This window comes from Amblyomma maculatum, chromosome 7, assembly GCF_055883805.1.
Source record: "Amblyomma maculatum isolate TAMU_Amacu chromosome 7, ASM5588380v1, whole genome shotgun sequence".
NCBI classification, from domain to species: domain Eukaryota; kingdom Metazoa; phylum Arthropoda; class Arachnida; order Ixodida; family Ixodidae; genus Amblyomma; species Amblyomma maculatum.
In genome coordinates, this window is record NC_139350.1 from 132,961,082 (window position 1) to 132,971,624 (window position 10,543).

The following is a 10,543-nucleotide window of genomic DNA, read 5'->3' on the forward strand; positions in this document are numbered from 1 at the left end:
CTCAAAACAACCCCTGCGGGACGAGCTCGTCTGCAGTCGCTTCACCTATCACTCGCCGGTGGAATATCCGACCCAATCCCCACTACAACACGAGCTGCGCTCCAATACCCACCTCCCCCTCCTATAACACATGCATCCAGAACTCGATGAAAAACGTAGGAAGGTCCGGGCCTTGCCGCTGCACAGACTGCATGGAGAGGATCCCAAAGTTTTATAGTACACTGATGCCACACCATTTGCATGGGAGGAGCCGTTGCGCGGGCCCCTCCCAAAGAAATCGGGGGGGGGGGGGGGACTAGGACCCTCACCTGCATTTTAATGGTCAATAAAGTTTGCACCTCCACCTTACGCGTCTTCGTGATAGCCCATGTTGCACAGGCTAGAATACATGGCGCGTTTTTGAAGAGGCAAGCCGGCGTTTTGCGCCCGACAGCGCGCACTCGACACCCGGTGTCGGAAAAAACGCGCGCCGCCGCCAATCTGGTCCTGCCAGATATTTGACGCGTGGGCGGTGCCAAGGAGTTGGTTGTGTAGCGCGCGTCACCCGTTTCGTGAACGAGGGCTGTCAGCTCCCAGGGCGGTAGCGATGAATCGAGTCGGCGCTGGTGAGATGAAGAAAAGGCTTTATACACTATTTACAGGCATTTACACAAAAAGACAAGATAGCCAAAGTAGCCGAGGAGTTCTATACAGATCTCTTCAGTAGTCAAAGTAGTCAGGACCGTTATGAGATTGGCGGTAGGGAAAAACAGTCAGACGTTCCACCAGTGACGACGGACGAGGTCAAGAAAGCACTAGAAACTGTGAAAAGGGGGAAATCAGCTGGAGAGGATCAGATAACTACAGATTTGCTGAAGGACGGGCGGGGATATAGTGCTAGAAAAACTGGCCACCCTGTATACGCAGTGCCTGGTGTCATCGACGGTACCGGAACCATGGAAGAATGAAACATTATCCTCATTCATAAGAAAGGACCTTAAAAATTACAGACCAATCAGCTTACTGTCTGTTACGTATAAGGTATTTACTAAGGTAATCGCTAATGAAATCAGGACAACCTTAGACTGCAATCAAGGAAAGGATCAAGCAGGGTTTTGGAAACGGTACTCTACTATCGATCATATCCATACCATCAATCAAGTGATAGAAAAATGCTCGGAATATAAGCAGCCCTTATACATAGCATTCATTGATTACGAACAAGCATTTGACTCAGTTGAAACCTCGGCGGTAATGCAGGCATTGCGAAATCAGGGGGTAGACGAGCCGTACGTGAAAGTGCTTGAAAATATATATAGGGGCTGCACAGCAACCATAGTTCTGCATAAAGAAAGAAACAAAATTCCGATAAAGAAAGCTGTTAGGCAAGGAGACACAATCTCCCCAGTACTATTCACAGCTTGCTTAGAGGAAGTATTCAGAGACTTGGAATGGGAGCAGTTAGGGATAAGGTTAGATGGAGAATACCTCAGTAATCTGCGATTTGCTGATGGCATTGCCTTGCTAAGCAAGTCGGGGGATGAACTGCAAATAATGATTGATGGCCTAGACAGGAAAAGTAGAAAGGTAGGCTTGAAAATCAATATGCAGAAGACTAAGATAATGTTCTACAGCCTCGGGAAGGAACAGCAGTTTACATTAAGTAGCGAAGTACTGGAAGTAGTAGGCGAATATGTCTATTTAAGACAGGTAGTAACCGCTGATCCGGACCATGAAAAGGAAATAACAAGAAGAATAAGATTGGGATGGAGCGCATTTGGCAAGCACTCGCAGATAATGACTAGCAGCTTACCGGTATCGCTCAAGAGGAAAGTATACAACAGTTGCATCTTTCCTGTACTCACCTATGGTTCTGAAACGTGGAGGCTAACCAAGAGAGTTCTACTTAAGTTGAGGACAACCCAGAGGGCTATGGAAGGAAAAATGGTAGGGGTAACATTAAGAGATAGGAAGCGTGCAGAGTGGGTCAGAGAAATAACTCAAGTTACAGACATTCTAGTGGAAATTAAGAAGAAGATATGGACATGGGCAGGACATGTAGTGCGAAGAGAGGACAACGGATGGTCGCTGAGGGTAATAAACTGGATTCCAAGGGAAGGAAAGCGTAGTAGGGGGCGGCAGAAAGTTATGTGGGCGGATTAGATTAAGAAGTTCGCAGGGGTCAAGTGGATGCAACTAGCACAGAACCGGGTTAAGTGGAGAAATAAGGGAGAGGCCTTCGTCCTGCAGTGGGTATAGTCAGGCTGATGATGATGATGATGATGATGATGACACAAAGAGATCGGCTCTGGGGCCGAAAGTTAACATAGCTATACGCGACTGTTCTCGCGCAGCGACGGCCGGGGAGATTCCGCCGCGTCCGGTCTCTCAGGGGGTGAACTGCTCCCGATGGACGCTAGTGACGAACTCACACTCGGAGTCTCGAACGGAAGCACTTGGGGCTCCGTAAACCGAGAAATCGTTGACGCTCAAGTGGTCCATTCCGACGGCAGCACTTTCGCAGGGCCAATGGGAGAGCTTGCTGCTCTCTTGCTTCAAATATGCCGCGGGGCGAGAAGGGGTCCACCGCCACGGCCACGGCGCCGAGCTGTCTGGAGCTCAGCTCATGTTCAAACACGTTACTTCTCTTCCCTTGGCACTGCTTGCTTCCAGTGCACCGGTGCTTTGCACACAAGTATCCGGATTTTGTGAAGGAGGCGTTCGCCGGAGAAGTTTGGCGTCCGGCTGAATTTCTGGGCGACTTTGGCCGGGAACAACAGCACTCCCGCCATCAGACTATTCAGCGGGAGGACGAGCTGCTCGCATGTGTATAGGATGCCGGGCGCACTCGTTCGCCAGGTTCCTCCAAGCTCACGTCCAGTGTCCGGGTGCCAGGTAGCCTCACAAGCCTCGGGTTCCACTCGCCAGGTCAGGATCTCTGCCGACAGCCTTGTTGCTGGGCATGTCGACCAACTTCGCTCGGGTCGCTCCGATGCCCTTGCCTCTCGCCACTGGTAGTGGCAGACTCTTCTGCGGCTTGCAAAACCGACCGACAACAGGCAACACCTAACACAAGCAAGTACCCTCGGTCACCTGTCAACCACCAGACGGAGGCAAAATTTCAGATTCAGTTAGCTAAATTGTTGTTCCTTTTTGCTCCCACTACAACAAGAGACAAGTGTATAGGATGCAGTACAAAGGTTCAAAAAACAATTTTGTTCATTAATAAATCATTAAATAGCAGGGAAAAGTAATAATCAATAATGAAAGAGTCCCCTTAAAATCACTTGGACCGTAAACCACAACTGAGGAAGCAAGGAGGTCCTTTAATTTTTCCCGGTCTGCCTGCGAACATGACAGTCCGTCGCGAAGCAGGAGAAGGTAAGCAACGCCGAGTCACTGCAGGAAGCGCGGCCTAGAAGGCCCAGCTTAGAGCGTCTGCGTTCGTGTTTAACCTCCCCTTTTTATAGCGGACGAGATTGTGCTGCTGGAGTGTCATGCTCCACCTCAGCGAACGGCTGCTTTTAGACGACATGTTAATTAACCATGTCAGCGAGCAATGATCCGTTTCCACAAGAAACTTAGAACCGAAGACATAGCAGGCGATCCTCTGAACGGCCTACACAAGGCAGACGCACTCTTTTTCAGAGGTGCTGTACGGCTTTTCTCTACAACTGTGTTTGTGGCTCAAGAATAAAACGGGTCGTTCATGACCATTAGCATCTTCTTCGTATAGCACCGCTCCCATTCCGCGATCACTCGCGTCACACTGAATAATGAAGCCCTTGGAAACGTCTGGCGCCGTTCGAACTGGCTTGTTGCTCAAGGCTTTGTTAGGTTTGGGTCGCGTGCGCCTGGGTAGCGTACCACTGCCAGCAGTTATTACGTGCGGCTCGCGCTTGCGCGCCCCTCGGTAGCGTTGGCCCGGCGGCTCCGTGGACGGCATGAACGGTTCCAGCAAAGACGAGGCGTCTTCTAACAAAACAACCTTTACTACAACATCGTGAAGTAATGGGCAGAGAAGCTGACCCGGAGAGAATACAGACACGTTCACACAGCTGGTGCCTAGCGTCGTCTCCACGGCGCGCCAAAGTAGTCTCTATCTCAGCGGAGTCGGCCGCTGCTTTTTGTAGGTTTCCAGTTCACATGGAAAGGGAGAGCCCAACATGTCTGGGCAAGTTGGGATGACTCAACCGCAGGTGATCCGAACGCATCTCCTCCACCTCCTGCAGACGGGCGAGGGCGGCGCACTCTCTCACGAGCTCCAGGCTTGGCCGGAGTTTGCACACACACGCACGCACACACATTTGGCGCGTGGCAGGATCACGTTGAGACATGCCCGCGGGAGGAAGCGTTGCGCGGCCGATGAACGGCGTCGAAATGGCCGATCCGCTCGCGGTTCTGCCTGTTGCTATTCGGTGGCCGCGTCAGCTGTCCCACTTGTCGGTGGAGAAACGTAACAGACTGCCCCGACGGGGAAGGGAGATCCCGAAGGGCAGGGGACTGCATCCGCTGTCCGGAGGGATCGAGATGTTGCTGCTAGCCGGGGTCATCCGACTGCTTCTCTTGAGCCAGTCAGCCTGAAGAAGTCCTTGGCAGTCCGGTTTCCAAGGCACTCTGCAACTTGTCTTCAGGAGAAATTTCTGACAACCCACAACGTCACAACCATGCTAAAAACTCAACCGGTCAGCCAGCAAGCACGGCACAAACTTCACTAAGTTTTGCCAGACTATTTCCCTGTTATGCCCCCATCTATATTAAAGGGCAGCTCAGCAGCACTTGGAACGCGTCCACAAATTTGAAAATTGCATTTTCAAAACATCATTCTCAAACAAAAATAATGAATATAAATGTTCAAAATCCTATGTCAGGAAGAAAAACACCAACTAGTGAATACAGGCTTCTTCTCACGTCATGGGCTCCGACTTAAGCCAACGGCGTTACCGTTGAGATCACCTTTTTCACTAAAGTTTCGGCTGTCCGTTTCACGGAACAACCGTAACTTCCTGCTTCTGTGCAAAAAAACACATGAGCTTGAGTCGCTCACTTTTCTAAATAACCTATCCCTCTCCTTACGCTTTGCGCACCAGTCACGTATTTTCTCGGCACGGGCGCATTTGTGCCGTTGGGATAGTCGCTTTCTTTTCTGGGATAGCCTCAATTTGCTCCATTCTTTCTCGCGCCTGCCTTTCCGTTTTTTTTTTTTTTTTTGCGGCAGCATGGGCCGTCCAGCAGGTCATCAAGGCGCTGGCCCGGCAGGGAACCAGCGAGCCGGCCACGGCGAGCGGGGACCCAGGCCGCGCGGCCGGTGCCTAGAGGACGACGTAGGCTCCGTCCGGAGCGCGCGCGCGCGAGCGCGCGTTCTACTGCAGGCCCCGAATAAACGTTTTACCAATCCAATTGCGGCAGCACTGGAACACAGGCTTTCTCCTTTCTTTTTGGAATCGTTTGAGTTTGCTCTCCTTACGATGGCAGCATCCTTTCTCGCATCTGCCGTTCCGCGTTTTTCGGTGGAAGCACTTGAATACTCTAGTTCGACTTTCTTTCGGCTCGAGCTCTGGAAAGCTAGCGGTAACCGGAGCTAGAAGGACACCGGTGTCGTCTGAGTGGTCAAAGTGTAGTGCCGCGTCTGATTCGCGGTCAGCAGCGCATGACTCACTTTCAGTCAAGTCCGGACAACAACAATGGCTGACGCCAGTCGCGTCAGTCTCACTTCTAGGCATTTTTTTTATAATATGGCCCAGATAAGTCACTTTTGCACAATCTAGGTGATATTTAGCCGGTTTCGCAGTAAGACCTGCCTCTTTCAACCCGCTGAACACGATTTGCAAGTGATCCACATGATCATCCCAAGTATTTGAAAAGAGGACCACATAGTCGAGGTATGGTAACGCGAAATCGCCCAAGCCATGAAGCACTCGATCCATCAGACTGGAGAAACAATACGGCGCTTTTTTGAGCCCAAAACTCAACATAACTGGGCCGAACGTTCCGAATGAAGAAACAAATGCGGCGTAACGGCTAGCTTGTTCTGTAAGGGGTATTTGCCAATAGCCTCTCACTAGGTCTAGCGTAGAGATGTTATTTGCCTTCGACACTGTCTCCACCCTTTCTTCCAGGTTCGGTATTGTATATTTCTGATCTCGGGTTATCGCGTTCAGACGCCAATAATCGACGCATGGCCTCGGATTCTTTCCTGGAGCCTGGACTAGTATTAGGGGCGATGTGTAGTCGCTCTCGCTTGGTACTATAACCCCCAAGTCACGCATGCGCTGGATCTCTTCAGCCATGATTTTCTTTTGCATAGGTGAACATCGATACGGTTTACTACGAATCGGTTTCTGCGATGTCAGCTCGTTGTCGTGCTCTACACTGTTGTTTTTCTGGGACGCTTCGAAAAGAACCTCTTCAAATTCTTAAACGATTCCCTTTAAATCTTCCTTTTGGGTTGCGCCTAGACGTGCATCCAACATCAACTGATTCAACATTACCTCTAAACCACACCCTTTCATGTCGGCCGTCGTCAGGATTTCCTCCCCTTCCTCATCGGCCGCGTTCAAAGTCAACTTTACAATTGTCTGACGCTGAATGTATGGTTTCATCAGGTTGTTGTGATAAATTTCTTTGGGCCGTCTTCCCAATTTCACTTGATAGTTAGTATCAGAAAGCTTCGACACATTCTTTGCGGGCCCTTCCCATTGAACTTCGAGCTTGTTTTTCTTAAATGGCCGAAGAAGCATTACTTGGCTCCCTACTTCAAAGGTGCGTTTTTTCGCTGACTTGTCGTAGTGCTCTTTCGACAAGATTTTCGCCGCCTTCATATACTTTCTACAATATACTTTGTTTTCCCAAGCATCTGAAGTTGGTTGAGGACGTATGAGACTACAATTGAGCCTTCATCGCTGCCTTCCCAAGACTCTCGCAGCATGCGCTGCGGAGTACTCAAGCTTCGGCCATACACAAGCTCTGCTGGGCTAAAACGTGTGGTCTCGTGGGGAGCAGATCTCAAGGCGAACATAGCGGCGGGAATGCAGGCCGCCCAATCACACTTGCGCTCAAAACACAGGGCTCTCAATATTCGCTTGAGTACCGAGTGCAGTCGTTCCACTGGGTTAGATTGCGGGTGATAGATCGAACTGTGTACCACTTTGATTCCGCTAAAAAGGTGGAAGTTAGGCAGCTGGGGAATACGCTGCCGTTGTCGCACTGATTCTCGGAAAGGAACCCTACGCGTGCAAACATTGAGAGCAGAGCGTCCACGACCTGGGGAGAATTTAGCTCCTTAAGTGGTACCGCCTCTGGGAACCTGGTAGCCACACACAATATATCGGCAACCATTCGTTGTTCCTGGCAGAGGACCTACTATATCAATTACCAGTCACCGAAAAGGTTCTGTTATGACTGGCACCAACTTCATCGGCGCCTTCCATTTGTCAGTGGATTTGCCCACTCTCTGGCAGGTGTCGCAAGAGCGCACGAATTGTTCAACATCTTTCCAACAAAAATAGGCAAATAAAACTCCAGAGAAATTCTAGCTTTGGTCTTTTTCAAGCCAAGATGCCCTGTCCACGCATTTTCATGCACGAGTTCCAGTAGCTGACCGCGATACTTCTGAGTAATCAAAAGCTGCTCATATTTGAAACCCTGCTTATCGGTGTAGCTGCGGTACAATAAGCCTGATCTGTCATAAAATTCAACTCCCTTTTTCTTCACACTCAATTTGACGCTCTTCATTAAATCGGCGATCTAGCAGTCTTCCTGCTGCTCAAGAATGAGAGGTTCCTTCTCAACTTCAGCCAGCGCTTGCCAGCCGGTGGAAATAGGAGCGAGAATACAGCCCGCGGCGCCGCCAGCGCAAGCATCATTCTCAGCCACGTCCAAACACGGCTCGCTCACACCTGCTCCCGCACCCCGCGTTTCCTGCCGTGCCGTCTCACCACTCAAGTTACCCTGTTCGTCCAGTGTGCCCCAGCGCGGTTCGCTCCCCGACGCAAGATCAAGTTGCTTCGACAGATTGCGCTCTTTTAATCGCGTGAGGGCCATGTACGCCACATCGGCAAAAGATGATTTGCCCTGATTCTTTAGAAACTGCTCCGAGCTGTTTGAGAAGAGGTAGGGAAATTGCTCCGGGAGGGCGGCAGACACAGCGGCTTCTGTGTTTAGTTTACCAGATTCTTCCTCAATGATGACCATCGCTATCAGTAGACAGACGCTCTGCTCGGCCACTTGCAGTATCCAAGCGCATTCTCACGTAAACTCACTCGGGGATACCAAAGACTGGTGGACAACGTCCATAGCTGCTGCCGAGTCCCGAAGTGCTTTGCATTTATTTCCGTTTACCTTAATCTCCTGCATATATGGCTCCAACTGTCGCAGGTTTTTGTCTGTTTCCCGAATGGTCGCCAACACAACTCTGTTTGCTTTACGTTGCGAGGTGCCTTGCACTCTTGCGTTTTTCAAAATAACGTGTCGCATCATTTCCCTGTTTGCGAACATCATTAGCCCTCTGAGACTCATTGTGCCCCTCCCTTAGTTTCTTTTGTAAAAGACGAGTTTACGAAACTCGCGACGCGTGAATGGCTTCCGTTCGTCGGGCCTCCTCGAGAAGCGATCTTTCCTGTCAGTTTTCTGTACGCGCACTGCCTTGTTGTGCAAGCTTCGGCGGGCGTAATATTCTTCCGCTAACTCTGCTGCCTTGTTTAGCTTAACCTCCGTTAGCTTATCTAGCAACCAGAGCCTGACATCATCATAGATGCAACGGTAGAATTGCTCTAATGCGATGCATTCCACGACCTTGTCGCTATCGTTGTAAACCTCTTCGCCCTTGAGCCACTCAACTAGGTCGGCTTTCAGACGAAACGCGAAGTCAACATGCGACTCCTTACCCTTATGGGCATACCGGAGTCTCGGCCGGAAAACTTCGGGCGACAATTTGTACTTCCGCAGTGGTGCTTCCTTGACATCACTGTAGCTTTTGAAAGCCTATTTCAACAGACACGTGGTTATGTCAGATGCCTCCCCAGGAAGCAAAGCCAACAAATTTTGTGCCCATAGGGATGGCTCGATGTCATTCCGTTCGCACAATGCTCACACTTCACGAGGAACTGAGCCATACCCTCGCCAATGGCAAAGGCGATAGTTGATCACGGATTTTGAGACTGTTAGAGGGGACTGTCGCAGAGCTGAGCTAGGGGCTGGCGAGCTTTTGCGGAGCTCCAATTCTTTTATTTTAAGTTCCTTCTGTCTAAGCACCTCACGCTCCTGCATTTCTTTCTTGCGACGTTCCCTCTCTTTCTCTTTCTTGCGGCGTCCCTTCTCCTCCTCCCGCTCAGTACGTTCCTTCTCTTCCTCCCGTTTATGGCGCTCAGTGATATCAACCCAGGCCACTGCGGCTTCCTCAACTGTCACGTCCTTAGTCTGCATGATCTCAAGGATCGCCTTCTTTCTTTTCGTTGAGCCCAAATCGATGCCCAACTCAGCACAAATTTGGAGAAGTTATTTGACCTTGTAACTCTCCATCTTTTACACCGGCCTCTTGTTGTCTGCCTTTAAGAATAGTGTACTAGACGTTCGCTGTCTCGCTCCTAGCAAGAGACGCGCAAGCTTTTCTCACACTGATTGCCCTCTCAGCAACCCTTGGTTTTCAAAACACTTCCTGTCGGCTTGAAACGCGCAAGGTCAACACAATGCTATGCTCAGCCCTTCTCTAAGCTACCCTGTGTGTCAGAGAAAGTCTGGCGTTTGAGGGAAACTTCAGGTACTCACCGCGCCAAGGTGCCTGACGCCGGTCAATCCCACCGCTGCCACCAATGTTGTGTCGGTGGGTTTGTCACACAGTAGCCCACCGTCAACAGGGTTGTGCCAAGGAGTTGGTTGCTTAGCGCGCGTCACCCGTTTCGTGAACGAGGGCTGTCAGCTCCCCGGGCGGTAGCGATGAATCCGAGTGGGCGCTGGTGAGTTGAAGAAAAGGCTTTATGCACTATTTACAGGCGTTTATACAACGAGATCGGCTCTAGGGCCTAAAGCTAACATAGCCATACGCGACTGTTCTCGCGCAGCGACGGCCGGGGAGATTCCGCCGCGTCCGCTCTCTCAGAGGGCGAACTGCTTCCGATGGACGCTAGTGACGAACTCACACTCGGAGTCTCGAACGGAAGCACTTGAGGCTCAGTAAACCGAGAAAAAGTTGACGCTCAAATTGTCCAATACGACGGCAGCACTTTCGCAGGGCCAATGGGAGAGCTTGCTGCGCTCTTGCTTCAAATGTTCCGCGGGGCGAAAAGGGGTCCACCGCCAGGGCCACGGCGCCGAGCTGTCTGGATGCTCAGCTCATGTTCAAACACGTCACTTCTCTCGCCTTGGCACGGCTCGCCTCCAGTGCACCGGTGATTTGCACAGACGTATCCGGATTTTGTGAAGGAGGCGTTCGCCGGAGAAGTTTGGAGTCCGCCTGAATTTCTAGGCGGCTTTGGCCGGGCACAACAGCGGCGCGGCGTTCACTATAGCGGCGTCCTCCCGAACCGGAAGCTGCTGCGGACGCGAGCCAATAGGAGCGCTGAAAGCT

General features: G+C 51.0%; 2 pseudogenes; both read right to left on the bottom strand.

Moving 5' to 3' along the window:
- Positions 1–4,121: 4,121 nt before the first annotated feature.
- On the bottom strand, positions 4,122–6,800 carry LOC146184785 (uncharacterized; annotated as a pseudogene).
- A 925-nt stretch (positions 6,801–7,725) lies between these two features.
- LOC146184786 (uncharacterized) lies at positions 7,726–9,498 on the bottom strand (annotated as a pseudogene).
- Between the last annotated feature and the right edge of the window lie 1,045 nt (positions 9,499–10,543).